The sequence below is a fragment of the Bos mutus genome, chromosome 2 (assembly GCF_027580195.1).
Source record: "Bos mutus isolate GX-2022 chromosome 2, NWIPB_WYAK_1.1, whole genome shotgun sequence".
Taxonomy (NCBI): Eukaryota; Metazoa; Chordata; class Mammalia; order Artiodactyla; family Bovidae; genus Bos; species Bos mutus.
The window spans coordinates 50,848,940-50,876,185 of NC_091618.1; the positions used below are offsets into that span (position 1 = coordinate 50,848,940).

General features: G+C 38.5%; 1 protein-coding gene and 1 non-coding gene across 2 annotated transcripts in view; one reads left to right on the plus strand and one right to left on the minus strand.

Moving 5' to 3' along the window:
• HECW2 (HECT, C2 and WW domain containing E3 ubiquitin protein ligase 2) overlaps positions 1-27,246 on the plus strand; it is a 432,558-nt gene that overhangs the window by 191,561 nt on the left and 213,751 nt on the right. The window lies entirely within an intron of this gene.
• TRNAW-CCA (transfer RNA tryptophan (anticodon CCA)) lies at positions 16,808-16,880 on the minus strand. Its single transcript has one exon. It is a non-coding gene; the product is annotated as a tRNA-Trp (tRNA).

Below are 27,246 nucleotides of genomic sequence, written 5' to 3' on the forward strand. Positions count from 1 at the left end.
GCCTGGAACGTTAACCATTCTCTCTGGCTGGGATGTAATTCCATTGTTCTCCAGAACTGCTTGACTACTTTAATTCCATTGCACTCTCAGCCCTGGAGCAGCTACTCTCTGGAAAGCCTTGGTAGTCTCACCCTGCACGTATGCAGCCAGACCACGGCCAAAGGCTTGTGGGGGATCCCCTTTATTCCCTCCTCACTCTTTCCAGTGCCTTGCCTGCAGATTCTAGCCACTTCAGTTGACCCAAACTCTGATTGCTGCCTCTTTAGCTCATTAGAACTGTCATGAACTCTAGCTCCCTGTGCTGCACTCAGGAAATTGTTCCCCAGATAAGATCAGGATGGTTATGGAGTCACCTTATAAGTTTCCCTTCTCTCTGGGATTTTAGTCTATTGTGCAATGTCATAAAATAACTGCTTACTAGTTTTACAGTCATTTCATTAGGAAGACAAGTCTGGAACTAATTACTACAATATGGCCTGGAGCAGAAGTTTCTCCCCTACTTTTGATTTAGGATGGGTGATAAGAGGTTCCGCTTAATTTCCCCATCTAGCCATTTCCAGAGAACTCTGAATAAATAATAAATGGTAGTTTGAGTCCCATATGTTTGTCTCCTTAGTATATTTTCAAATTGTTTTAGATCCCTAGCATGGAAGAGGGGTGAGGAGTTAGTGCCCTCAGACCTCTTAAAGGGATGGATGAACACAGAGACAAGAATTCAGGAATAGAAGTATCATGTAGGTAGAATGAGATATGTGGTATTTTCAGACACACTATTGGTTTTTAACAGGTCTTCCACAATAAATGACTTTAAAAGGCCCAGGTACTAACATCTGAAATATTAAGCATGGGTCATTTATATAGTTGCAGAACCACAGCTGTGTTTAAAAGAAAGATTGACTTATCTGGGACCTCAAAGTGAGAGTAAGAGGCCTTGATTTAAGGAGAGATAGCCCTTTCTCTCCTGGGGCTAGTTCATCTCATTCTGGATGGATTATTTTGACTTCTAGACTGGAGACAGCCTTACTTCTGTGACAACTTGGCCATCCCATGTGGTAAGGGAGGGATGGCAGCTCTGTGGTCTTTAACTGACAGCCATTTCCTGATTCCTGCTTCATTATGGGTTTAGGAGGTGGGCAGCAAGCCCTTGATTTCAGGGCAAGTAGGCCCTCTCTAGACTTAAGAAGGGTCTAAACTGATGTGGCAGTCCAAGTAGTGAGTAGTCTAGGAGTGCACATGTGACCCAGTTCTGGCCAGTGGTGTGTAAAGGGAAGACTTTGGGGCAACTTCCTTTTCCAAGGAGAAGCCAAAGCCTCATGAAGAGAGTCTTTAACCCCCACTTTCTCTTGTGCTTGTGACTCTGGTGAAAGGATGTGATGTCTTGACTTGTTATATACATGTAACCACCATAAGTTGTCAGTCAGGAAGATTAAGAGTCAAGGATTACAGAGAAGAAAGAAAGAGCTTGGACTGGCACTCCAAAGGAAAAAATCTTCACCCGTGTTTAAGTCATCAGTAGTGAGTGAACTCCTGGAGTTGGTGATGCACAGGGAGGCCTGGCGTGCTGCGATTCATGGGGTCGCAGAGTCGGACACGACTGAGCGACTGAACTGAACTGTACTGAACTGAGTGAGCCTTTCTTGTACCAGCAGTCCTTCCTAACTGAGCCGCTGGGATGGCTATTAAGATGAGAAAGGAAAAAAGAGGAACACAACTGCTGTCAAAGGCAGGATGAAAAGTGAGTGGGCTACCTCTGTAGTTACTACTTCAGAAATAGTTTGGGCTGCTTTAATATAGGTAAAAACCACTCGGTTGTTTTCACGAGAAGTAACAAAATTTAACATAAAATTTTCAAAGTAGCAACTCCAACCTATGTGGAAATTTTCCAAAGTTTAATAAAATCAATGACATGATGGGAAAAATCTTCCAAATGAGTATTTAGTAATTTTAAAATATGCAAAACAGTTTTCTTGGCCCCTGTTAAAGGGAGATAGGGTAGATGATGAATTTAGAGAAGACCTGAAAGTAAAGAATGAATGCAGGGCTAGGATGGGAAAAGAATGTTGGCGTCTGCCTTAGTGACGTCCTGAATTTAAGGCTGTCATGACTAAAGGAATATGCATAACATGTTCTCTCTTGGGCTCTGTGAAATAAGTTTCATAAATGCACATACAGCAGGAATAGCTTCAGGTTTCTATACCTCTTAGTAGGAAGCAGCCACTCCTTTTCAGCTGTGTCCTGAGAAGCCGGATTGTTTCCTAGCAACATCTAGGTTTATTTGTGGAACTGAGAGATGGTCTCTATAGAAATAAGTCCCAAAGGGGAAGGATTTGGGTGGAATATAGGGCTGGTGAGGTGTGGCTTATTGGCACAGTGTGCATTTTGATTGTTGTTTCTCTTGGCTTACATTTTCTTCCTACCTAGAAGTATGATTTGTTTTTGTTTAGCTAATTGCTAATGTTTTGCACTGTTCAGTTTGCTCTGAATGACTTTTAGCCCTACTAATCTGGAGGGAAAACATGTCCTTCTGGATCAGAAGTAAGAATCTTGAGACAGTTTGGGCAATGTAGAGATCCTATTGGAAGTACAAAGAAAAAATGTTGAAAATGTCAAAACACTATCTGGGGAAACTTTGACTGTGAACATTGTTCTTAAAACAGAAGCTAATTATATTTTCTCCCTCTAGAAAGTCTCATGTACACCCAGGATTTCCAGAGATGATCACAATGTACCTATAGCCCTGAATCTCCAAATTATAGCCACTAATACCTTGCAGATAGCTTCCAGAAATCACTAGATTTATAATTTGTCTCCAAAATTAGAATTGACCCCTCACAAATTTAATACTGCTACTCATTGCCTCCACCTAAACTCTCCAAATAAAAAAAGCCAAATGCTTTTATTGTGTAAGAACTCTTGGACAATCAGCACGGACAGCTTTCCATGAAAAATCAAATGGACACTTTTTAAAGAGGGGCAGAAAATATTAAATTTGTTTCAGGCTCACTATTAAATTCCCCTTAACCTTTTATCTTGTGCTTGTTTTTCGGGTTCTTCAAAAGAAAAATACTTCAAGAAGCTTTATTTGCCATTTCTCATGTGCAGGCCACTTCAGGTACATGGGCTGAACTGTTTGTTACTGATCTGTGACTCAGTAAGAAACTTTCTATAGAATTTAAATCAATGTGGAAGCTTCCTTCATTGAGAAGATCTTGCTGTAAAAAATCATCTAAACTAAATAATGGGCTTACTGTATTTCACATTCTGGATCAGCTTATTCTCTTGTCATGGATCAGTAGCAAAAAGATAATTTACCAATATTGTTTGAGTATACCTCTCAGCATCTGTGTTGACTGTATCTCTAAAGACTGTTGTTCAGTTACTAAATTGTGTCCGACTCTCTGTGACCCCATGAACTGCAGCATGCCAGGCTTTCCTGTCCTTCACTATATCTTGGAGTTTCCTTAAACTCATGTCTGTTGAATCAGTGATGCCATCCAACTGTCTCATCCTCTGTCAGCCCCCTCTCTTGTCCTCAATCTTTCCCAACATGGGGGTCTTTGCCAGTGAGTTGGCTTTTCGCATCAGGTGGCCAAAGTATTGGAGCTTCAGCTTCAGCATCAGTCCTTCCAATGAATATTCAGGGTTGATTTGGATTGACTGATTTGATCTCCTTGCAGTCCAAGGGACTCTCAAGAGTCTTCTCTTGCAATAAAATTGCAATAATGATCCAAGGCATTAGGATCATGTATTTTTGAGCTCTAAGATCCCAAAGTTTAAGCTCATGTTTTATAGATAAGAAAAACTAAGGTCCAGAATGGTGAAACCATGCTGGTAGTTGGGTGCAGTCAAGACTGGGGCTTAAGTGTCCTGTGAACCAGTTTTCATTTTTTTTCTTGTGTGTTGAAAAATATAGTGCAGTGTTTTTCAACCTTTAGTTAATTATTACTTTCTTGGTTTTCACAGTGTTGGATTACCATTTGTACTATTTATCCTTTTCCTTAAACCGTCTGATTAAAGAAAAATAACTGGTTATCTACCCTGACCTTGTTGTTCTAAGCCACAGGGTCTGGGAGAGTTTTGTTGTGTTAGCTGTTTTTCTTTCTAACATGCATTAACTGTTAATAAATAACTTTTGTCTGTGGGCTGCGCACCCAGGATTGTCACATGCAGCACACTTTGAGAAATTCTGAGGTTATCAGTGGTTAAGAGTTCAGGCTCTGCAGTCAGACAGACTAGTAAATTCAACTCTACCTACTAGCTTGAGAGAATTGTATAATGTTTTTAAATCTCAGGTTCCTCATCTTTTGTTTAAAAAAAAAGAGGATGAAGAAGAGTACCAGTATTATGAGAATTAAATGAGATAATGCATATAATATCCTTAGCAAAGTGCCTGGGCTCTTTGTAAGAGCTTACTGATTGTTAACTATCATCCTTATGTTGGCTATTGTTAATAATAGTGAAACCATTTTCTTGGTAGTTTAAAGCAGCAGCACGAATTTAGCCACTGAGTCCAGAAGAAGGGATTTTCAGATTAAAGTGACATACTGGGTTACTTCTACTTACAGAAAACAAAATCCATTCTTTTGAGCTTGAGCTCTGGGGATTATACAAAGCACCTAAAACATGACTGTTAAATAATACAGTATATTAATTTGAGTATTATGTAGGTTCTAAACCAGCATGACTTCCAAGGCGATAGAAAAACTGCAGTTTAATCTGAAATTCAATCGAGTGGAATAATGTATGCATTAGGTATTTAGTTTCCAGAGTAGCTATCAAATACACTTAAGAGTATTTGTTCGTGACTACTGTAGAACATGCTGCTATGAACATCAAGGTGCATGTATCTTTTAATATTAGTGTTTATATACTCAGGAGTGGAACTGCTGGATCATAGGGTACTTCTATTTTTCGTTTTTTGAGGAACCACCATAGTGTTTTCCCTGGTGGCTGGACCAATGTACATTCCTACCAATAGTGTAGGAGGGTTCCTTTTGCTCTGCATCCTCACCAGCATTTTTGTTTTTTTGATGATCGTTCTGACAGGTGTGAGGTGATACCTCCTGGTGGTTTTAATGTACATTTCTCTGATAATTAGCGATGTTTACCATCTCTTCATGTGCCAGTTGGCCATCTGTGTAGTTTTCTCTTAATGATTTTATTCAAAAGATTATTTTTGGTATTCATCCATTCATTTGTTTGCTCAACAATGTTAGGAGTTTACTGTGTAGCAGGCATCTGAAAAAAATTTTTAAATATCTATATTTAAGAAAATATAGTGCTGTCATTCTAGTTTTTTCCCAATTATATACAATATATTGGCCTTTAGATTGCTGTTTCCTTACCCATGGATTCCATCTTTAATATGGAAACGCTGTATGTTTAAATACAAATAAATTTACTCCCTGAACTCTGCTGCTTCAAACACTCACTTTTTTGGCCATGTTTTCAAAACATGCATCTTCCACGCTAAGCAAACTTGGATATTTTTCTGAAAACTGTGAGTTTGACATGAAGAATGTCTGTACTGTTTTTGATATTCAGAAATATATACTTGTATTTTCATTATATAACTATTATACTTCTGGTATGAAAAAGTGCTATTATATGATTATTGACAGATCAAGGAATGATCATATTTTTACTCTACAAAAAGAAGAACAATTTTTTAGACTATAGTTACATCATTAAGCTGTAATATAGAAGCAGATATGTTACTGAAAGACTAACCTAAAAAAATCTTGAAATTTCCAACTGAAAATTTACAATAACTAATAGGATTCTAAGTATTTAATATGTATCTTTTTAAAGCATCCAAATAAATAGGTTTTTCTGTAAGTGTAAGTCCTGTGGCATATTTTTGATATGATGAAACATTTCATGTGAAAAGGGAAAGCCTTAAGAATTCAGTGAACATCTGAAGGAGGTTAAATTCTTACTTTGGGGCTGTGTAACAGCCATTTTTTTCTTTGTTCACTTTAACTGCCAAAATCTGTCATTCCTGAGCCATTTCAAGGGGATAAATAAGGTGAATTTTGCTATGCACGTGACTCACTGCAAATGCTGATTTGAGCAGGGTTACAGTTAGCATATGTCAGCTAACTTAGAATTTTCTAGTGCATCACATAATTCACTTGCCTGAATGGAGTGCTATGAAAATAACAAAATTTCTTCTAGAAATTATTATTATTACTTGTCTGTCTTTGAAACTATGGCAATATCGCTAAGTAAGCAGCCATATTATCATCCTTACGTATAGAACCCTGGAATTCCTCATCCCACATAAGTTTAATTCAAATGTAAGGAAACCTTGTTACTTATTTAAGAAAACTGAATGCTAGTACTGAAGTGAAGTTGACACTCACTTACTCGTCATGCTCAGTTGTGTCTCTTTGTGACCCCATGGCCTGTAGCTCCCCAAACTCCTCTATTGATGGGATTTTCCAGGCAAGAATACTGGAGCAGGTTGCCATTTTTTCCTCCAGGTGATATTCCTGACTGAGGGATTGAACCCATGTCTCCTGTGTCTCCTACACAGCAGGCAGATTTTTCACTGCTGAACAACTGGGAAAGCCCAAAGTGGTAGTGAAGTACTGTTTTTTTTTTTTTTTGTCATTGGGAATCATTAAAATATATTATTCATCTATTGAAATTTATTTTGAAAGTTACAGTCATTAGTTCAGTTCAGTTCAGTTGCTCAGTTGTGTCCAACTCTTTGCAGTTCCATGGACTGCAGCATGCCAGGCTTCCCTGTCCATCACCAACTCCCGGAGCTTACTCAAACTCATGTCCATCAAGTTGTTTGATGCCATCCAACCATCTCATCCTCTGTCTTCCCTTTCTCCTCCTGCCTTCAATCTTTCCCAGCATCAGGGTCTTTTCAAATGAGTCAGTTTTTTGCATCAGGTGGCCAAAGTACTGGAGTTTCAGCTTCAACAGCGGTCCTTCCAATGAATATTCAGGACTGATTTCCTTTAGGATGGACTGGTTTGATCTCCTTATAGTCCAAGGAACTCTCAAGAATCTTCTCCAAGACCATAGTTCAAAAGCATCAATTCTTTGCTGGTCGGCTTTCTTTATAGTCCAACTCTTACAACCAAACATGACTACTGGAAAAACCATAGCTTTGACTAGACAGACCTTTGTTGACAAAGTAATGTCTCTGCTTTTTAATATGTTGTCTAGGTTGGTCATAACTTTTCTTCCAAGGAGCAAGCATCTTTTAATTTCATGGCTGCGGTCACCATCTGCAGTGATTTTGGAGCCCCCAAAATAAAGTCTGTCACTGTTTCCATTGTTTTCCCATCTATTTTCCATGAAGTGATGCGACCAGATGCCATGATCTTCGTTTTCTTAATGTTGAGCTTTAAGCCAACTTTTTCACTCTCCTCTTTCACTTTCATCAAGAGGCTCTTTAGTTCTTCTTCTCTTTCTGCCATAATGGTGGTGTCATCTGCATATCTGAGTTTATTGATATTTCTTCTGCCAATCTTGATGCCAGCTTGTGCTTCATCTAGCCTGACATTTCGCATGATGTACTCTGCATATAAGTTAAATAAGCAGGGTGACAATATATAGTATTATGTACAGTTATAGTCATAGAGATTTTAGATTTACAAAGGAAATGAGTGATCATTTACTTCACTGGTCTCATTTCATAAATGAGAAGCGAAGGGCTCAGATGGATTAAGTAACATACTCATGGTTACTCTTGTTTATATGTTTATATGTTATATAGCATATTGACAAGTTTATATATAAAGGTTATATATGTTATGTTATATATATGGCTTCCCAGGTGGCGCTAGTGGTAAAGAATCTGCCTGCCAGTGCAGGAGACGTATGAGACATGGGTTCGATCCCTGGGTCGGGAAGGTTCATGGAGGAGGGCATGGCAACCCACTTCAGTATTCTTTCTTGGAGAATCCCATGGACAGAGAAGCCTGAAAGGCTACAGTCCATAGGGTTGCAAAGAGTCAGACACGACTGAAGGGACCTAGCACTCAGCACTCAGCACTCATGGTTACTTAGTGATATAGTCAGAAAAAATAGGGTCTGTGGAATCTCCTCCACAGTGGAGTTGCATTTTAAAGATAGTTAGGTTATAAATTCAAATCCTACAGGTGATTTTTGAGTATAGTCAAGATCAATCTTGAAAAAACCCTTAGGAAGGCAATGAGACTTAAAAAAGTATTGAGTGCTGGTAGCTTTACTTCCAACATTGGAACAAACTCCCATTTTATCTTGAGTGTCAGAAAAGAAGTTCGCTTGTGTTTCAGTTCACTTCAGTTCAGTCACTCAGTCATGTCCGACTCTTTGCAACCACATGGACTGCAGCACGCCAGGAATCCCTGTCTATCACCTACTCTTGGAGTTTCCTCAAACTCCTGTCCATTGAGTTGGTGATGCAATCCAACCATCTCATCCTCTGTTATCCCCTTCTTCTCCTACCTTCAATCTTTCCCAGCATCAGGGTCTTTTCAAATGAGTCAGTTCTTTGCATCAGATGGCCAAAGTATTGGAGTTTCGCTTCAGTATCAGTTCTTCCAATGAATATTAAGGACTGATTTCCTTTAGGATAGATTTGTTGGATCTTGCAGTCCAAGGGACTCGCAAGAGTCTTCTCCAACATCACAGTTCAAAAGCATCAATTCTTCGGCGCTCAGCTTTCTTTATAGTCCAACTCTCACATCCATACATGACTACTGGAAAAGTCATAGCTTTGACTAGATGGACCTTTGTTGGCAAAGTATTGTCATTGCTTTTTAATATGCTGTCTAGTTTAGTGATAGCTTTTCTTCCAAGGAGCAAGTGTCTTAATTTCATGGCTGCAGTCACCATATGCAGTGATTTTGTAGCCCAAAACAGTAAAGTCTGTCACTGTTTCCACTGTTTCCCCTTCTATTTGCCATGAAGTGATGGGACCAGATGCCATGATCTTCGTTTTCTGAATGTTGAGCTTTAAGCCAACTTTTTCACTCTCCTCTTTCATTTTCATCAAGAGGCTGTTTAATTTTTCTTCCCTTTCTGCCATAAGTGTGTTGTCATCTGCATATCTGAGGTTATTGATATTTCTCCCGGCAATCTTGAATCCAGCTTGTGCTTCCTCCAGTCCAGCATTTCTCATGATGTACTCTGCATATAAGTTAAATAAGCAGGGTGACAAAAAACAGCCTTGATGTACTCCTTTAGCGATTTTTCCAGTCTGTTGTTCCATGTCCAGTTCTAACTGTTGCTTCTTGACCTGCAGATAGATTTCTCAAGAGGCAGGTCAGGTGGTCTGATATTCCCATCTCTTGAATTTTCCACAGTTTGTTGGGACCCACACAGTCAAAGGCTTTGGAGTAGTTAATAAAGGAGAAGTAGACATTTTTCTGGAACTCTCTTGCTTTATCGATGATCCAACAGATGTTGGCAATTTGATCTCTGATTCCTCTGCCTTTTCTAAAACCAGCTTGAACATCTGGAAGTTCACGGTTCACATATTGCTGAAGCCTGGCTTGGAGAATTTTGAACATTGCTTTACTGGCGTGTCAGATGAGTGCAATTGTGTGGTAGTTTGAGCATTCTTTGGCATTGCCTTTCTTTGGGATTGGAATTGAAAATTGATCTTTTCTAGTCCTGAGGCCACTGCTGAGTTTTCCAGATTTGCTGGCATATTGAGTGCAGCACTTTCACAGCATCATCTTTTAGGATTTGTAATAGCTCAGCTGGAATCCCATCCCCTCCACTAGCTTTGTTCCTAGTGATTCTTCCTAAGGCCCACTAGACTTTGCTTCCAGGATGTCTGGCTCTAAGTGAGTGATCAAACCATCGTGATTATCTGGGTCATGAATATCTTTTTTGTATAGTTCTTCTGTGTATTCTTGCCACCTCTTAATATCTTCTATTTCTGTTAGGTGAATACCATTTCTGTCCTTTATTGTGCCCATCTTTGCATGGAATGTTCCCTTGGTATTTCTAATTTTCTTGAAGAGACCTCTAGTCTTTCCCATTCTATTGTTCTCCTCTATTTCTTTGCATTGATCACTGAAGAAGGTTTTGTCATCTCTCCTTGTTATTCTTGGGAACTCTCCATTCAAATGGGTAAATTTTTCCTTTTCTCCTTTGCCTTTCACTTCTCTTTTCACAGCTATTTGTAAGGCTTTGTCAGACATCCATTTTGCCCTTTTGCATTTCTTTTTCTTGGGGATGGTCTTGATACCTGTCTCTTGTACAATGTCACAAACCTCTGTCCATAGTTCTTCAGGACTCTGTCTATCAGATCTAATCCCTTGAATCTATTTGTCACTTCCACTGTATAATTGTAAGGGGTTTGGTTTAGGTCATACCTGAGTGAGTGGTCTAGTGGTTTTCTCTACTTTCTTCAATTTAAGTCTGAATTTGGCAATAAGGAATTCATGATCCGAGCCACAGTTAGCTCCTGATCTTGTTTTTGCTGACTATATCCAGCTTCTCCGTCTTTGGCTGCAAAGAGTGTAATCAATCTGATTTTGGTATTGACCGACTGGTGATGTCCATGTGTAGAGTCTTCTCTTGTGTTGTTGGAAGAGGGTGTTTGCTATGACCAATGCATTGTCTTGGCAAAACTCTATTAGCCTTTTCTCTGTGTCATTCTCTACTCCAACGGGGCTGTTTATGTATATACTATCTTTTTAAACTAAAATTCCACTCAGCCTGGTGGGATGCTTAGAAGAACTGCACAGTTTATGCTCCCCAAGGAGCATGTGCTCTGTTGTCTGGAATGATTCCTACCCTGCTTAGATGGTTCTCTTTCTCAGTCTCTCTGCTTTGTCTTGAGTAAATTTGTTGGTTATACTGGAACATGCTAAACGGGTATTTGCTGTGCCTCTTTTGAACATCCATTCATCTTTGAAGATTCTGTAGAGTATCCTGAGTTAGCTCCTTTAATGGAGGCTCATAGAAATTTATTTTATAAACTGTTTTTTACTAGTTTTTATAGCACTGTCTAAAATACCCCTCCCCTCATAATTATTGTCACTTTGAGCAACTTCAGTGAATGAGTTTCTTTTTAACTGTCAGTGTTTCAGTTGACTTCTCTTATTAAATATTACTATCATTTCTTGCAGCTCTTTTGCAGTAGAGCACCCCATTCTTTGGGATAATAAATCCATGGGGCTGAGTGTGTTTATAAGCTCTGAACATAAGAAAGGCTGAGATGGTCTAATATGACTGTTTAGCTCCTATTAGGTGGCTTCCCTGGTGGCTCAGACAGTATAGAATCTGCCTGCAATGCAGGAGACCTGAGTTCGATCCCTGGGTTGGGCAGATCCTCTGGAGGAGGAAATGGCAACCCACTCCACTTTTCTTGCCTGGAGAATCCCCATGGACAGCAGAGCCTGGTGGACTACAGTTCATGGGGGTCCAAAAGAGTTGGACATGACTGAGCGACGAAGCACATATATCAGTTCAGTTCAGTCGCTCAGTTGTGTCCAACTCTTTGTGACCCCGTGGACTGCAGCATGCCAGGCCTCCCTGTCCATCACCAACTCCCGGAGTTTACCCAAATTCATATCTGTTGAGTCGGTGGTGCCATCTAACCATCTCATCCTTGGCGTCCCCTTCTCCTTCCACCTTCAATCTTTCCCAGCATCAGGGTCTTTTCCAATGAGTCAGTTCTTCACATATACATAGCTCCTATTAAAGTCTTTTGCAATGAATTTATAACTTCCACATCTTTCTCTAAATTGTAACTAGTTTTCTAAAGGCAGATGTGACCAACACCCAAAAGTGTCCATGAGCTGAAATATTTCAACAAAATTTCTTTAATGTCTCTATGAAGAAAGGGATAGGAAGAAATAATGACATATGTGGAGAATTCTTATGTTTAAGAGGTTACAATAGTCTCTCTCCCCCTCTTGTTTGCGAGAATTCTTATTTTTAAGAGGTTACAATGGTCTCTCTCTCCCTCTTCTTTGCCAGAATTGTGCACTTGCAAGTCAGTGATAATGCTTAGAAGTCAGGACTGAGCTGTTTGTCAGTCCTCAGCTGCTGCCTTACGGGCTGTCTACTGCCCCCAGTTTTCGAAGCTGCTTCTTCATTGGCTGTGAAGCTGTTCCAGCTCCTCCAGTTTTCTGGCAATTCTTCTTTTCCTCTTTACTGAAACTCCTTTTTCCCTCTTGTCCTCTAAATATTCTTTAGGCTTTATTATGAAGTCTCTTCTTTTTAATATATCTGTCCTTGAATGGTGTCATTCACTCCCAGTCAAAGCAGAAAGCTTCATTTCCATCAAGGGTGCCTGGAGCCATCACTTCCTGGCTCATGAGAGCCAGTTCTGCACATCTCTTCCCAGGTCCTCCTGTAGTTAGCATGAAGGCAGCTGTGATGAGAGCAGTTACATCACAGGAAGGGGCAAATATTTGAAATTAGAGCTTCCTCCCACTTACCCAGAGCTAGTTTGCCAGCACACCACTAGTTAAGTCCCAACCTCTGTTTAAAACTCCCAAGATTACTTCTCTCTGAATATCTTACTCATTTCTCACACTCAGCTTGTTCAAAACAATTTGACTGACATGCCACACAAGTTCTTCTTTTTCCTATTTTTGTTAGTGGAAATGCTATATATATTTTTTAGTTTTAATTTAGTAATGATTTCTGGCATTGTCACCTCTTTTTTTTTTTTTTTTTTTAACCACATCACAGGGCATTGTGGAATCTTAGTTCTCTAACCAGGGATCAAACCTGCATCCCTTTGCATTGGAAGCACAGAATCTTAACCACTGGACCACCAGGGAAGTCCTATACTGTCACCTCTTCCTTCTCATTTTGTTTAGGCCTTTATTATTAGCTGCATAAGTAATCTGCACAATCTGACATCTAGTCCAATCCATGTTCTGTAGTACCACCAAACATTTAATAAATATAGGTTTATTTTTGCCGAGCATTCAGATCAGCTCAGTCGCTCAGTCATGTCCGACTCTTTGCGACCCCATGAATCTCAGCATGCCAGGCCTCCCTGGCCATCACCAACTCCCGGAGTTCACTGAGACTCGTGTCCATTGAGTCAGTGATGCCATCCAGCCATCTCATCCTCTCTCGTCCCCTTCTCCTCCTGCCCCCAATCCCTCCCAGCATCAGGGTCTTTTCCAGTGAGTCAACTCTTCGCATGAGGTGGCCAAAGTACTGGAGTTTCAGCTTTAGCATCATTCCTTCCAAAGAACACCCAGGGCTGATCTCCTTCAGAATGGACTGGTTGGATCTCCTTTCAGTCCAAGGAACTCTCAAGAGTCTTCTCCAACACCACAGTTCAAAAGCATCAATTCTTCGGCGCTCAGAGTGCTTTTATATTTAGAGAGTTCTTTCAGGCACGTTTCCTATAATTGTTATGGCAACCAACCACTTAATTTTAACTGTGCCACCTGATGGTGGAAACTAGATGAGGAAACACAGTAGGTTAAGTTGCTTATCCAAGGTTAGATTGATGGTAACAAATTTGATTAAAATTGTCTTATGATTTCCCAATTCAAAGAGCTCTCTCCAGTGTACTAGCCTTTACTGCTGTGTTAACAAATAAGGTGAGAGGATTTCATATAGTTTATGGACTGTTTTAAAAATTTTAATAATGGTGTGTTTACTTTTAAGTTTGCCTTGCTATTTTTAGCAAGGATACTGCTTTTTCATTAATGGACTGTGATACACTTACTTAGGTATTTTACCTAAGTAAAGATTAAAAAGCACCAAGTAAATAGTGCTACCAAGATGTGGCAATAATTATGAAGACGCCAATGCTCATGTATGTTTAGGAACCACTACCCTAGAGACTTTTGCCCAAAACACAGAGCTTATAATTCGATTACATCCTCTGAATGTCTTTTCTTGAATTGTCTCATGTGACTCATTCCTGACTTCACAATTAGCTTATAAACTCTTTGTGGGCAGGGACCATGTCTTTTATAATATAGATGTTATGGGTTGAATTGTGTCTCCTGAAAATTTATATGCTGAGGTCCTAACTGTAGTACTTCAGAATATGACTTTATTTACAGAGCAGGTCTTCACAGAGGTAATCAAGTTAGAAATAAGATCATTAGGATTGACCTTAAAATAATATGACTGTTGTCCTTGTGAAAAGGGGAAATTTGGATAAAGACATGCCATTCAGGGGGAATGCTATATACATATGAAGACAGTCATCTACAAGCCAAGGTGAGAGGCCTGGGGCAGATCCTGCCCTCACAGTGCTCAGAAGTCTGTTAGCACCTTGATTTTGGACTTTCGGCCTCCAGAACTGTGAGACAATACATTTCTGTTGAGAATATCCAATTTGTGGTACTTCGTTATAATGACCCTAGGAAATGAATACAATAGGTATTTGCTTAAATGCTGGGAATGTAACTAAGCAAGAATTCTTAAAGTGAAAAACATGATCTTCTTCCAATGTAATTCTGATCAAACATGTGAGTTTTGAATTAAAAATGCTTTCTCAAAAAAAATAAAAAATAAAAAAATAAAAATGCTTTCTCAAGAGCTTTAAGGCCTTCTCAGGCTGCCCTTTCTCTCTCTTTCTACTTCAACAACGTCCCTCTCCTATCCCACCCCAGCACCATCATATCCTGAGTCTGGGCATCCTTTGGTGTGTCTCCTTTTATGTAAGGTCCCCTAGATGCCTGGACTTTGGCACCCTGTGTAATGTAAAGGGCTGTCCTCCTTTCCACAAGCCTTAGTATTGAACCCGAATTGCTTTTTTTAAACTTCCACTGCTTTGTAGTTTTTTTTTCTTCTTCTTCTGGCCAGAAAAAAAGTTATTTTAGAAATGGTAGCACCCACTTAAAAGAAAGAACACTATTTGAATTCACCACAGAGTCTGGTCAAGATGCTGCTGCCTCCAGCTGAGCTATTGCCTTGTATGGCGTTTGAAGCTCCAGAGTCTGTATTTATCTGGATGGGCTGTTGTTATCACAGCTCTCAGCATCCTGTATCTTTACCATTGGTGGGTCTGTGCCTTCTGCTCTATTCTATGAGGTCACAGACTGGCCATGCCTTAATCACGTTTGGATCCCTAGTTCCAGTACCAAATTCAAATTCAATATGAGTTTGTTGAATCAATGATCATTTTAAAAGGAAAAACTGAGGATTCTGTGTCCTATAGATTGTATTTCAATTTGACATACAATTGAATTCAGTGATGTATTGCACCTGAGGTGTTTTTCTAGAATTCAGATTCAGAGTATTGTTGATTTAGAGAATACTTTTAGTGGTGGACTGGATTTCCAAGATTTTTTGACTCCTGTATTCCTAGGAAACTTTATAAATTGTTTTCAATGGCTTAGGTACTTATCTGGACCTAAACACAGCAGATGGACTTATATATTGAATAATTCCCTGCCTTTTCCCATAATTTCTCAAAAATCTATTTCTATGAGTTAGATTGGATATATATGATCATTTTCTAGAATCCAATCTAAATTTAAGCCAATCTCTATTTTTAAGTTCTGTTCTCTGTGCCTGAATGTTAAAAAAATTTTTTGGCTGTCAATATATACACTGACAAATTGGTCCTCTTGGATGATATATTTCTTATCACTTTCAGGACTATGTCCAAACTGTACTGTTGCTATTTACCAATTAAATATTTCCCCCCAAATGTGTTATGTGTATTTTTATTTTGAAGAGTGAGACAGTAGAATGATGATGATATTTACAAATCCTTGCATACAGAAATGAGAACACTTGGAAGAGCAACAAGAGTATTTATATCTTTTCATGATCCAATCATGCAGGATAACACTGCCATCCTACATTGTGGGATAAATCTGTGCTGGCTTCTCAAGAGGGAGCAGCTATTTTGAGGAGTCCTTTGCTGCTCTGGGAGAAATGTTTAACTAAATGTTATTTGTTGCCTATATTCCAACCTCAGATTAATTAACCTCAAATTCTGCCAAGACAGGGAATTCACTGTAGCAGATCTTTCATGGTTCTCATACCAGATTTTGTGGATAATAGTCTTTGCCTTTAAGGGATTTATTGTATGTTGGGCTCGGGATGGTGGCTTAGGTTCAAGGCAGAAGCTCTTGTATTAGGATATTAGCTCTGGTATTATGTGCTTCTTCTACATCGTATTCTAGCAGCATGATACTTTTCATTCCTGCCCGCTTGCCAGAGGGCTCCTTATTTAACTTCGCCGCGGCAACAGGATATAGAAGTAGCAGATGCTTGACAAAATGGCCAGGAGTCCTTTCTGAGCCTTTAGCTTAAATCTGAAGGAAATCCTTAAATCAGCGCAGGAGGCTTTCTGGAATTTTTTTTTTTTTTTTTGGATGCAGCTCATTAGTTAAGAGATCCTGGGAATTTATAAACTGGCCAGGTTTGAGCATGGTTGATTGGCCCAATGCATCAGACTGAAGTAGTGCTCTCACAATGGAGGGAAGATTGAGCACTGTCTTGGTGCTATCCAGGTTTTGTTTCATGGAGCATTTCCTGTAAGAAGACCTCAGGAGTTGGGGTAGGTATGACCTAGATAGAGAACCTTAAAATCCTAACTTTTAGATTCTAAAGGGATCTTTGTTCCACTTCTTTTGCATTTTAGTCAACAAAACAGAGGTTCATAGACTCACTCTAGTTATCATGGCCAATCAGTGGAAATACAGGGCTAGAAATCAGATCTTCTGTCTGTTTTCTGTTGGTTTGTGTTGTCTGTTTTGCCTGGAAAGTGCAAGTGAAAGTGAAGTCGCTCAGTCATGTCCCACTCTTTGCGACCCCATGGACTGTAGCCCACCAGGCTCTTCCGCCCAGGGGATTCTCCAGGCAAGAATACTGGAGTGGGTTGCCATTTCTTTCTCCAGGGGATCTTCCTGACCCAGGGATCGAACCCAGGTCTCCTGCATTGGAGGCAGACGCTTTAACCTCTGAGCCACCAGGGAAGCCCAAGTCTTTCCTAATTCTAGAATTAGGAAATATAGCATCTCAATCTTGAGTGAGCCCAGCTAGTTGCTCAGCTAATTGCTTTGCATTAGCGTATTACCTGGCTCTCTAAAAAATATCCTCTGATTTGTAGTGTTTATAGATTTCTATCATATAAAGACTTCAACCATGGCCAATTTCAAGCTATATAACAACCAGCTTTCCAAATTTCAGAAACTATGAGCAACCAGCTCCAATACACCACCAGTTGTATTCTTCTGCCTGTTCTTTTTGGCATTACTGGTGGCATATCAGTGATCAACGCTGTGTGAGATAGGTAGGCCCCATGAGCTAATTGGAGATAAAAGACTAAGATAAGAGCCCATTTTATTGATTAGCTCAGTTAAAATGAGTCCAACACTCCCTGGATTTTAATCTCTTCATAAGACTTTGTAGTCCTCTTGAGTTAAGCTTTGATAGTAAATGTTTAGTGCTAAGAGGGAATGTTTCTTTTGGTTCCTCAGCATTTTGAAATAATCAAGTGGAATTTACATTTTGCTATTCAAAAGGTTTTGCATCTTGAGAGAAAGTCCAGTGGAAGATGAGGAACCCCTTCCATCCACCTAGTCAGTCAGTCATTTTTTATTGATTTATATATATTTGACTATTACCTCCACAGTCAAATTTAATTATAGTACTTTTGACTCTAATTATAGCATCTAGCTGTTTTGAGTTCAGAGACTCTGGGGATGTGGATAAGATACTGAGGACACTACACGATAATCAGGACTGCTTACAGAATAACAGATTCTGTAGAACCAGGGAGGGGGCATCTGTGCTCAGTCCTGACTGACTCTTTGTGACTGCATAGACTGTAGCCCGCCAGGCTCCTCTGTCCATAGAACTCTTCAGGCAAGAATACTAGAGCGGATTGCCATTTCCTTCTCCAGGGGATCTTCTGAACCCAGAGATCGAACTCTAGTCTCCTGCATCTCCTGCATTAGCAGATGGATTCTTTATCATTGACACCTGGGAAGCCTTTAGAACCAAAAGGGCCCTAAAGATAATAGAAAATTTGTAAACTATAGATGAGGAAACTGAGAAACTGATGTAAATATCCTGCAATATCCACATAGCTGTTAAGAGTCATTGCCTCAGATTGAAACCTGTAATTCTTTATATCCCATTCAGTGTTCTTCTTATTAAATCATTATGACCATTTTTTTTTCTCACATTTAGAGCATGGACAAAAATATTGTTTATGTCACTAGCCTCTGACTTCAGATTAAATAAATCCTAGATTTTCTATATGCTCTTTGTTCACATTAAGAAATAGAAAGTGAATTGGAATACTGATTTGGAAGAACTCATTTGGACTCATTTAAGCCCTTCATCTTGGACTTCTCTAGTGGCTCAGGCAGTAAAGAATCTGCCTGCAATACAGGAGACCCAGGTTCAATCCCTGGGTCGGGAAGATCCCCTGGAGAAGGGAATGACTACCCACTCCAGTGTTCATGCCTGGAAGAATCCCGTAGACAGAGGAGCCTGGCGGGCTACAGTCCACGTGGTCACAAAGAGTCAACACAACTGAGCAACTTTCACTTTTAACCCTACAACTGTGGTACATGAGTTGTCAGTGAGAGAACTCAGAAGGTGATGGATGATGTGAACTTTGAGGCTTTTCAAAAGAACCATTAAAGGGTTTTTCTGTATTCAGAGTGAAACCTTCAGTATTGAGATAGAGAATAACCTGTCTGGTTTGCACAGAGAAGAGCACTTGGCTCTGATTTAAATTCAACAAGCATTTAAATGCTTACCATATGCCAAGCAGTGTGCTAGGCTCTGGGAATAAACAGATGAATAAAACATCAGCTTTGTTTTATAGGAACATATAGCATGTGGGAGAGGAGATGTGAACAAATAACTTCAGTATAATCTTCTAAGTGCAGTGCATGCACAGAGCACATGATGGCAGAAGGCTCCAGTTCAGTATATGCTTTCAGGTGGTAGCTTAGGCTTAGTAAGAAGAGCACTGAGCAAGGACTCCAGCAATTAGGTTTTAGTCGCAGCACTGTACTGCCTGACTCTATGACCTGGTTTAAATCACTTAGCATCTTCTGTCTGTGTTAGGGAAAGGAAGAATCATGGTGAACTTCTAAAAGTTTGTTGGGAGGATTAAACAAATGACTGTGGAAGTGTTTGAAAGTACTGTCTGCCACATAAATGCAATATAGTCATTTTGGAAATGTAACATTTTTGTACCAGAAAGCTCGTATTCTTTGAGCTCTCCTTGTAAGCATTCATTATGAAGTATTTATTGTACGCCTGCTTGGTGCAAGGCATCCTTCTCCATCCTGGGATAGAGCAGTGAATAAGACAGAGTGGATCTCTTTTTGTGGAGCTTGTATTTTAGAGAGGAAAGACAGAAAATAAGTGAGCAATAAAATATCAGTATTATTGAGTAAGCACAATGCGAATAGAAAATCAGAGTAATATGATAGGAATGATCGGGTAGATTTATACTGGGAGTCAAAAAAAGCCTCTCTGAAAAGTGACACTTATAAGCTGAATGACAAGAAGGAAAAGGCCATGCCAATGTCAGAGATAGGAAATTTATAGGCAGAGGGAATAGTTGTAGCATAATTCGTAGACAGGAATGAGCTTGGCAGGTTTCAGTAACAGAAGGAGGGCCAGTGTGGCTGGAGCAGAGTAGATAAGGGGGACATGAGACATGATGGGGGTCAGACAGACAGAAGTTGGATCACAGAGTACTTTATAAGCCAGCATAAGGAGTTTGGGTTTTATTCCAAATATAGGGGAGACCAGTGAGGGATTTTAAGAAGCAAAGAAACAAGTTTGATTTCTTAGATCACTTTAGCTGCGGGTGGAGAATGAATTGTAGGTCACAGTCTGGTAGCAGTGAAGGTGACAGAGAGTGTGGGCTGATAGTGGAGAAACTGACGGAAGTAGAATGTGTATAGGGCACACTGAAGATGGTATCAACAGAATCCTCGTGACTCAGATAAGGTGTGCTGTGGGAAAGAGAAGAGGCTCCAAAGACCCTCCAAACTTTCCTGCCTGCTTAAGCCAAGTTTACTGGGTGCTGGGAAATGAGAACATCATTTTCTACTACTGAGAGATTTAAGAAAAGATTTTGAAGACTCTCTATTGCTACATTATCCTAGCAGAGATGGCAGAAAGAAACATGACTAACACTTTGTGCAGATAAGTAAACATTCGTGAAGGAGAGTCATAGGCAGAATTATGTTTTTTGACTATTGGAGTTCATAGAACAGGACTACTCTAGCACCGTGTGCCTCCCCACCTATCAACAAAGATTTCAAAAATCAGGTTTATCTAATGTGGATGCTGCAAGTTGCTGCAGATCCTTCAATTGTAAGGGAGCTGTTTACTGTATGGGTGCACACAGAAAACTTTCCCTAAAACTTAATTGCATGTGGCCAAAACCTAATATAACGTGGTTAGCCAGCCACAGCCAGTAAATGGTTCTATTGTACATTATCAAAGTCAAATGGCACCTACCTAAAACATTACTCTTAGGTGAATATGAAGCCCAAACTATATTGTTGTAACATAATTTTAAAAGAAAGACAAGATGCTATAGAAAATATTGACAGTATGGTGCTGAATTAGGACAACATGCTTGATATACGACCTGTGAAAACTTAAAAAAGTGTCTGGCTTACAATCTGGTTACACATATTAAGATGGGAGACAGACCTGTTCCTGTTTTTTAAATTTACTAGAAAAGATCTGAGTCCTATTACCTTTTGCCATTCTCCTTCCCTGTTACTTCCTTATACCTTCTGGTCTTATAGCCATTGTTATCTTTCCTGCAAAGAATGTATTTTCCAGAATGTTTTGGTTCATTTCCTTGAGAGCTTTTAAGCTTTAGAATTTTTTCACTAACAAGAGATAGCTGTAAAGCTTTAGGGAAATGAGTCAGTCCCCTAAAATAAATCACGTAAGTTGCTGAGGACTTGGTAATCAAGTCACATTTGCAGAAATGAGCTGCATAGTATAAATGTCTTTTGGAAAGCACATCTAGAAAATTATGGAATCTTGAAGATTTGAAGGTTTACACTTACGGAAACTCTTTTTAACTTCATGAGATGAATTTTTAATAGTAGAGTCTACCTTTCCTTAGAAGTAGTTTATATGTAATCTCAGTGTGTGTGGAAAACAGAAGCCTTTAGTGATCTGTTACTTTGTTAGTATGATAATGTTCCTCAAAACATATTTATGAAACATTTTCTTGCACATTACATCAACTATCAAATAAAGAATGAAAATGCATTTAGTTGAGCATCATTTTGGTAGCCAGTGGCTGTTCTGTACTTACTAGCTGTCTCTTTGCCTGTGATTCTGCCTAAACTGGCACAGTTAAAGCTGGTTATTAGTTGGGAGAGTGACAAAAGAATGAAAAACACTAAGGCAAAGAGACTTATTTGTTGGTAATTCTTACTTTATATGGTTTACAAATATTTAAGTTTCCCTCATAAGTACTTATTTGGTCTCCCAAACTATATTGTCAGCCATAGAAATTTTGTCTGCTCTATTACAGTTTGCTTTTTCTAGAGTTGGGGTGGGGGTTCCAGGCCACTGTCAAAGGTATACTTTGGTAATTTGTATTTGGTACCATGAAAAACGCATTATTCAATATGCTGCATTATTCATTCTGAAAAAAGCCATTAAATGATTGACAGGGAAACATTATGGAGCATAATATCTCTTAGGGAGACTGAGCAGAAGTAGCTGAAGTGACCTGTGCTGGGCAGGTGCTTTGTGCGTGACTTTTATGGCTAAAAGCCTCTACTTGTATCCTCATGTTGGACACTAGTTATAAAGTTTCCTTTTGAATATAAAATAAAAAATATGCTGCCTGCAAACGACCCCCTCCCAAATTAAATCCAAGGTCTGTTAAATGGTCAGGTACTATATAGAGGCTTGATTATTGAATTTCTGATGAAAGCTTGCCATTTCCTTTTAGTAATTTAAGGTTTTTGTAGCAAGTTTCTCTCCTTGGGATGCCTGCCTACTTGTCACTGGTACTCCCTCCATTTGGTGATTTCATAAACAGTTACCATCCTTTGATTCAATATTTTCACTCATCTGGGCAATTTTGTTTTCTATTGGAAATTATATTGATGAATAAGTATTGCCATTAAGAAAATATTTTTTTGCTAAGATACAAATGCTGCTAAGTCACTTCAGTCGTGTCCGATTCTGTGCGACCCCATAAACGGCAGCCCACCAGGCTCCCCATCCCTGGGACTCTCCAGGCAAGAACACTGGAGTGGGCTGCCATTTCCTTCTCCAGTGCATGAAAATGAGAAGTGAAAGTGAAGTCGTTCAGTCATGTCCGACTCTTCGAGACCCCATGGACTGCAGCCCACCAGACTCCTCCATCCATGGGATTTTCCAGGCAAAAGTACTGGAGTGGAGTGCCAGTTTGTTTCATTTAAAAGCATCTGTGAAAGTATATTCATATCTGTGTGTAGAAAACATTTTTTTATTGTTACCTGAAAGATATATTGTTACGTGACATGATACTTTGAAATATTAGGTAAGAGGAGGGGATGATTAATACTTTCAAAGCTAGAGTTTTTAAAGAGAAATTTTATTTAAAAACTGCTACAAGAATATTGTATTTTTTGTACAAATTACAGATAATACAGATTGTTTCCCTTTCTCCACCAAAGGTAAGAAGTATTAATGATGGATTATGTGTAATAATGCACATGAACACATATAGATGCAAAAATAGACTTTTAACCAAAAAATGTATCTTGCTAGATATATTATTCTGTAAATTGCTTTTATTTCCACTTTGCAGTGCATCTTGGACATCCATCAATCTTGGTATTGTTTTTAACTTATTTGTAATATTCATTAATAAACTTGTACCATAATTTATTTAATCATTAGTCTATTGAGGGTTATTTGGGTTGGTGCCAAAATTTAGTATTGCAAATAGTACTGCAAGAAATATTCTTACACTTATGTTTTTGAGCATCTGTATCAGTATTTCTAAAAAATTACTTTTTAGGCATTGAATTGCTAGGCAATGAATGTGCACATTTAATTTGCGGGATACTGCAAAATATCCTTCCAGAAACATTGTATCATTTTATTAAAGTCTACTATTAGCTATGAAATGAAATTAGAAATCACTCAAATGATAGCAGATACAAGCCTGCTGAATGGTTAAGGTGTGCATCACAAATAAAGTTGTATACCTTTGTAGGTTTCATGGAAATTTTAAAATTGTATTTTAAGTAGACACTAGTTGAATATAAGAATATAAAATTATTTTAAACTTTGTATTTACATTTCCTGAGAATGCAGGTTAGTGGCTCAGAGAGAGGACAAAAGGGTTACCATTCAGCCTTGGAAAATGATGGAGGGGGCATCTGTCAGGAAGATGCTATCTGGGATAAGATATATTTAGTGAGATTTTCATGATTTTTAAGTAAACATGACCGGGATTGAGTCCAAGAAAATCTTTGTGCTAGGACAATACAACTCTTTAAGCTATGGAATAGAAGTAGAATAACAGAATTTCCTGTGCACATTTGGTTTATAAAAATAGCGTCTTTGAAAGTCCATTTTCAAGTTTCAAATATCCCGTGCTTCTGAACTATTTCTAGGCTATCCTGTTTCAGTCAAAGGGCTTGATTTTAATACAATGCACAAGCTTATCTTTTCACTCAACAGCGAAAATGCTGTATCTTTTTCAGAGATATGCAGGCATTAGTCATATGCTCTACTCCTTCCCCCCAACTTGAAAATCTGTTCCTTCCTCTGTCTGTCCCATTTCCTTACTGATGTATGTAACAGGAGTGATGCAATTTCTCCTGCAATGTTGGCAGTTAAAATTAGGTTATCCTTTTTGGAAAGGCATCAAGAATCCCACAGTGAAGGTTACAAAAGCAACAAACACTATTTACTGTGATTAGAAAGATTGTTAAACATCTGAGATTTCGTTCTTAGATTTATAAAAAAGTTCCTGAGAAACTGGCCTGAGGGAGAAAGCCAATTAATTTCTTATTAGACAGATTCTCCATATTTCCAGATCCTAGCATTTTTTATTATTCTAGGTGGTTCCCAGTTAGTCATTACTCTTGCAGTTCAATTATTCATAATATAATATTGAGTTCCTACTGTATTAGCATCTTCTCCGGGAGTTTATTTAAGTCTCCAGAGAACCTTCCTTGTACTGAAAGTTTGGCAGCATCCAGTGCCACTATTTTCTTGTCTTGAAAATGTCAGTAGGCACAGCATTAAGGCTATTGAACCTTTTATTCAAAGATGTGTTAACATTTGCTTATAACTTGAAGTATCCTTTTGAGAACAGTTAGGCCTGCAAGTTCAAACATCTTTCAATCTTATGTAGGAGACTATGTGGTTAGAACATCAGCATTGATGTTCAGTAAGTCTGGATCTGAATTCCGTCTTTGTCACCTACTGGCAGCTTGGACCTGGGCACATTATATGAATTACACTTTCATCATCTGTCAGATGGGCACCATAAGTCTTATGGGACTGGAGAAAAAAATCAATAAATGTAAAGTGCATATATCACTGTACTTGACTTGAAGGAAGAGCTTGAGCGTAAGTTGCTGTTCTTATAATTGGCAACTTAAAATTGTGGAAACTTAAAATAGGGCTTCTTAGAGATTTTTACCAGAAAATTTCTACTTCAGACAGTGATGGATAAGTAACACTGGCCTCTAAAGTATAGCCCAAGGTGGTCTGCTACTGGGATGGAATTATTTGCGTGTTGTTTACATTGAACATGAAATATCATGAATTACAAGGCTTTCTAAGAATTTTATAGTGTTAGCTCTTATGCTTATGTCTTTGATGCATTTTGAGTTATTTTTTGTATGTGGTATAAGGTAATAGTCCAACTTTATTCTTTCATATGTAGATACCCACTTTTCCCTTTTGTTCAAAAGACTGTTTTGTCCCCATTAAGTGGCAAACATTTGAAAAAGAATACTTGCAAATCCATTTTTCTTTCACTTAGAAAGTTATTTTGGTATATTGAATTTTGGAATTATAAAAACTGAGCTTAGGTCTAGCGCTGCTACTAACTATATGATCTGGTGTAAGTTAGATGATTTTTCCGATCCAGGATATTAGATGGATCATCCATCTGTCTGGCTCCTGTGTCTACTTTTAGATGGTCTGAACTCTCTCATGGACTAAAGGACGGTGCTTATTGACTCACTATAGGTACAAAGCCAGCCCCAAGTTTAGGTAAAGGATGGAGGAAAGTATATTATTCTTAGTTATGGCAAAACTTAGTTTCCCTTTATCTAATTAATTTGTCTTATACCTTAGGTAATGAAAGAAATAGAAAACACATAGTTCTCTATAGTTCTCGCTCTTATTATCTGTATTATTTTTTTCTGGAGTCATTTGCTAGATATGTAAGTCTTGTGTGCTAACACTGATATTTTCATGTCTTCCTTTTCACTGTTTACTGTTGTTTCAGTGTTGATTTCTGTTGCTCTTGTATTTATTTCATGTTTTCCAGAAATATTTCTGAAACATGCTGTTGTCATTTTTGTGTTTCATTAGGGGAAATGAGTAATGGTTTTTCACGAACTTTTCCTACTTCTGAGGTTTATAAACTACTGTTCTGATTTTTAGAGATGGAATATGTTGTGTTTCACTGCTGACTAAACACTAACAGATCTCCTTTCCCAAGTCCTTGACTTGAACATTTACATTTACTATTAAAAGAATAAATTTCTTTTATATGATACAGTTCTTTAAGCTTCTGTACATAGCATTTTAATTGATGAGTTTAAAACTTAAAATCAAAGAACTAGAAGGATCCTTAAAGATTATATAACCCTGACCCAGAAAATAGATTTCATCTTACATGCCTATCTGAATTGAATAGTAGAAGTTACATAAAGTACTATGTTTAGTGAAATATAGACTTTATTCTGTAAAGAGTTGTATAAGCAATTAGCATGACTAGGAGATGGAGGACAATATTATTCCATTTATTATATTCTATTACCAATCTTAATGTAATCTATTTTACAGATAAAAACTGAATCTGGAAAATAAAAGTATTTGAACAAATTTACATAGCATATCTATAAATAAGTTAGATAGTGTCCTTCCAAAATTCATGTCTGCCTGAATCCTCAGACTATGACCTTATTTGGAAATTAGATCTTAGATATCATTAATTAAGATATAACTATATTGGATTAAGGTGGATCTTAAATCTGATGACTGGTGTCCTTAAAAGAAGAGGAGAGGTCAATCAAAGACATGGAGAAGACGTCCAGATGAAAACAGAGGCAGAAGTTGCAGTGGTGCAGCTACAAGCCAAAGAACACCAAGGATTGCCAGGAACTATCACAAGCTAGGAAGAGGCAAGGGAGTCTGACTTTTTGAACAAATTGATTTCAAGCTTTTTGCCTCTGGAATTCTGAGAGAATAACTTTCTGTTGTTTTAAGTCACTCAGTTTGTGATACTTTCTTATAGCAGTCCTAGGGAGCTAATATAATATCTGGAGCTAGAATATATATCTTCTTATTCTGGTCCTCTTTTTTTTTTTTTTGTACAGTTCTTCTGTGTATTCTTGCCACCTCTTCTTAATACCTTCTGCTTCTGTTAGGTCCATACCATTTCTGTCCTTTATCGAGCCCATCTTTGCATGAAATGTTCCCTTGGTATCTCTAATTTTCTTGAAGAGATCTCTAGTCTTTCCCATTCTTAATAGTATGCTATAAAAAATAAAAGTTAGAGGAAGGCTTTCTTATCTCTCATTGCTATTCTTTGGAACTCTGCATTCAGATGCTTATATCTTTCCTTTTCTCCTTTGCTTTTCACTTCTCTTCTCTTCACAGCTATATATAAGGCCTCCCCAGACAGCCATTTTGCTTTTTTGCATTTCTTTTCCATGGGGATGGTCTTGATCCCTGACTCCTGTACAATGTCACAAACCTCTGTCCATAGTTCATCAGGCACTCTGTCTATCAGATCTAGTCCCTTAAATCTATTTCTCACTTCCACTGTATAATCATAAGGGATTTGATTTAGGTCATACCTGAATGGTCTAGTGGTTTTCCCTACTTTCTTCAATTTCAGTCTGAATTTGGCAATAAGGAGTTCATGATCTGAGCCACAGTCAGCTCCCAGTCTTGTTTTTGCTGACTGTATAGAGCTTCTCCATCACAATAAACTGTGGAAAATTCTGAAAGAGATGGGAATACCAGACCACCTGACCTGCCTCTTGAGAAATCTGTATGCAGGTCAGGAAGCAACAGTTAGAATTGTACATGGAACAGCAGACTGGTTCCAAATAGGAAAAGGAGTATGTCAAGGCTGTA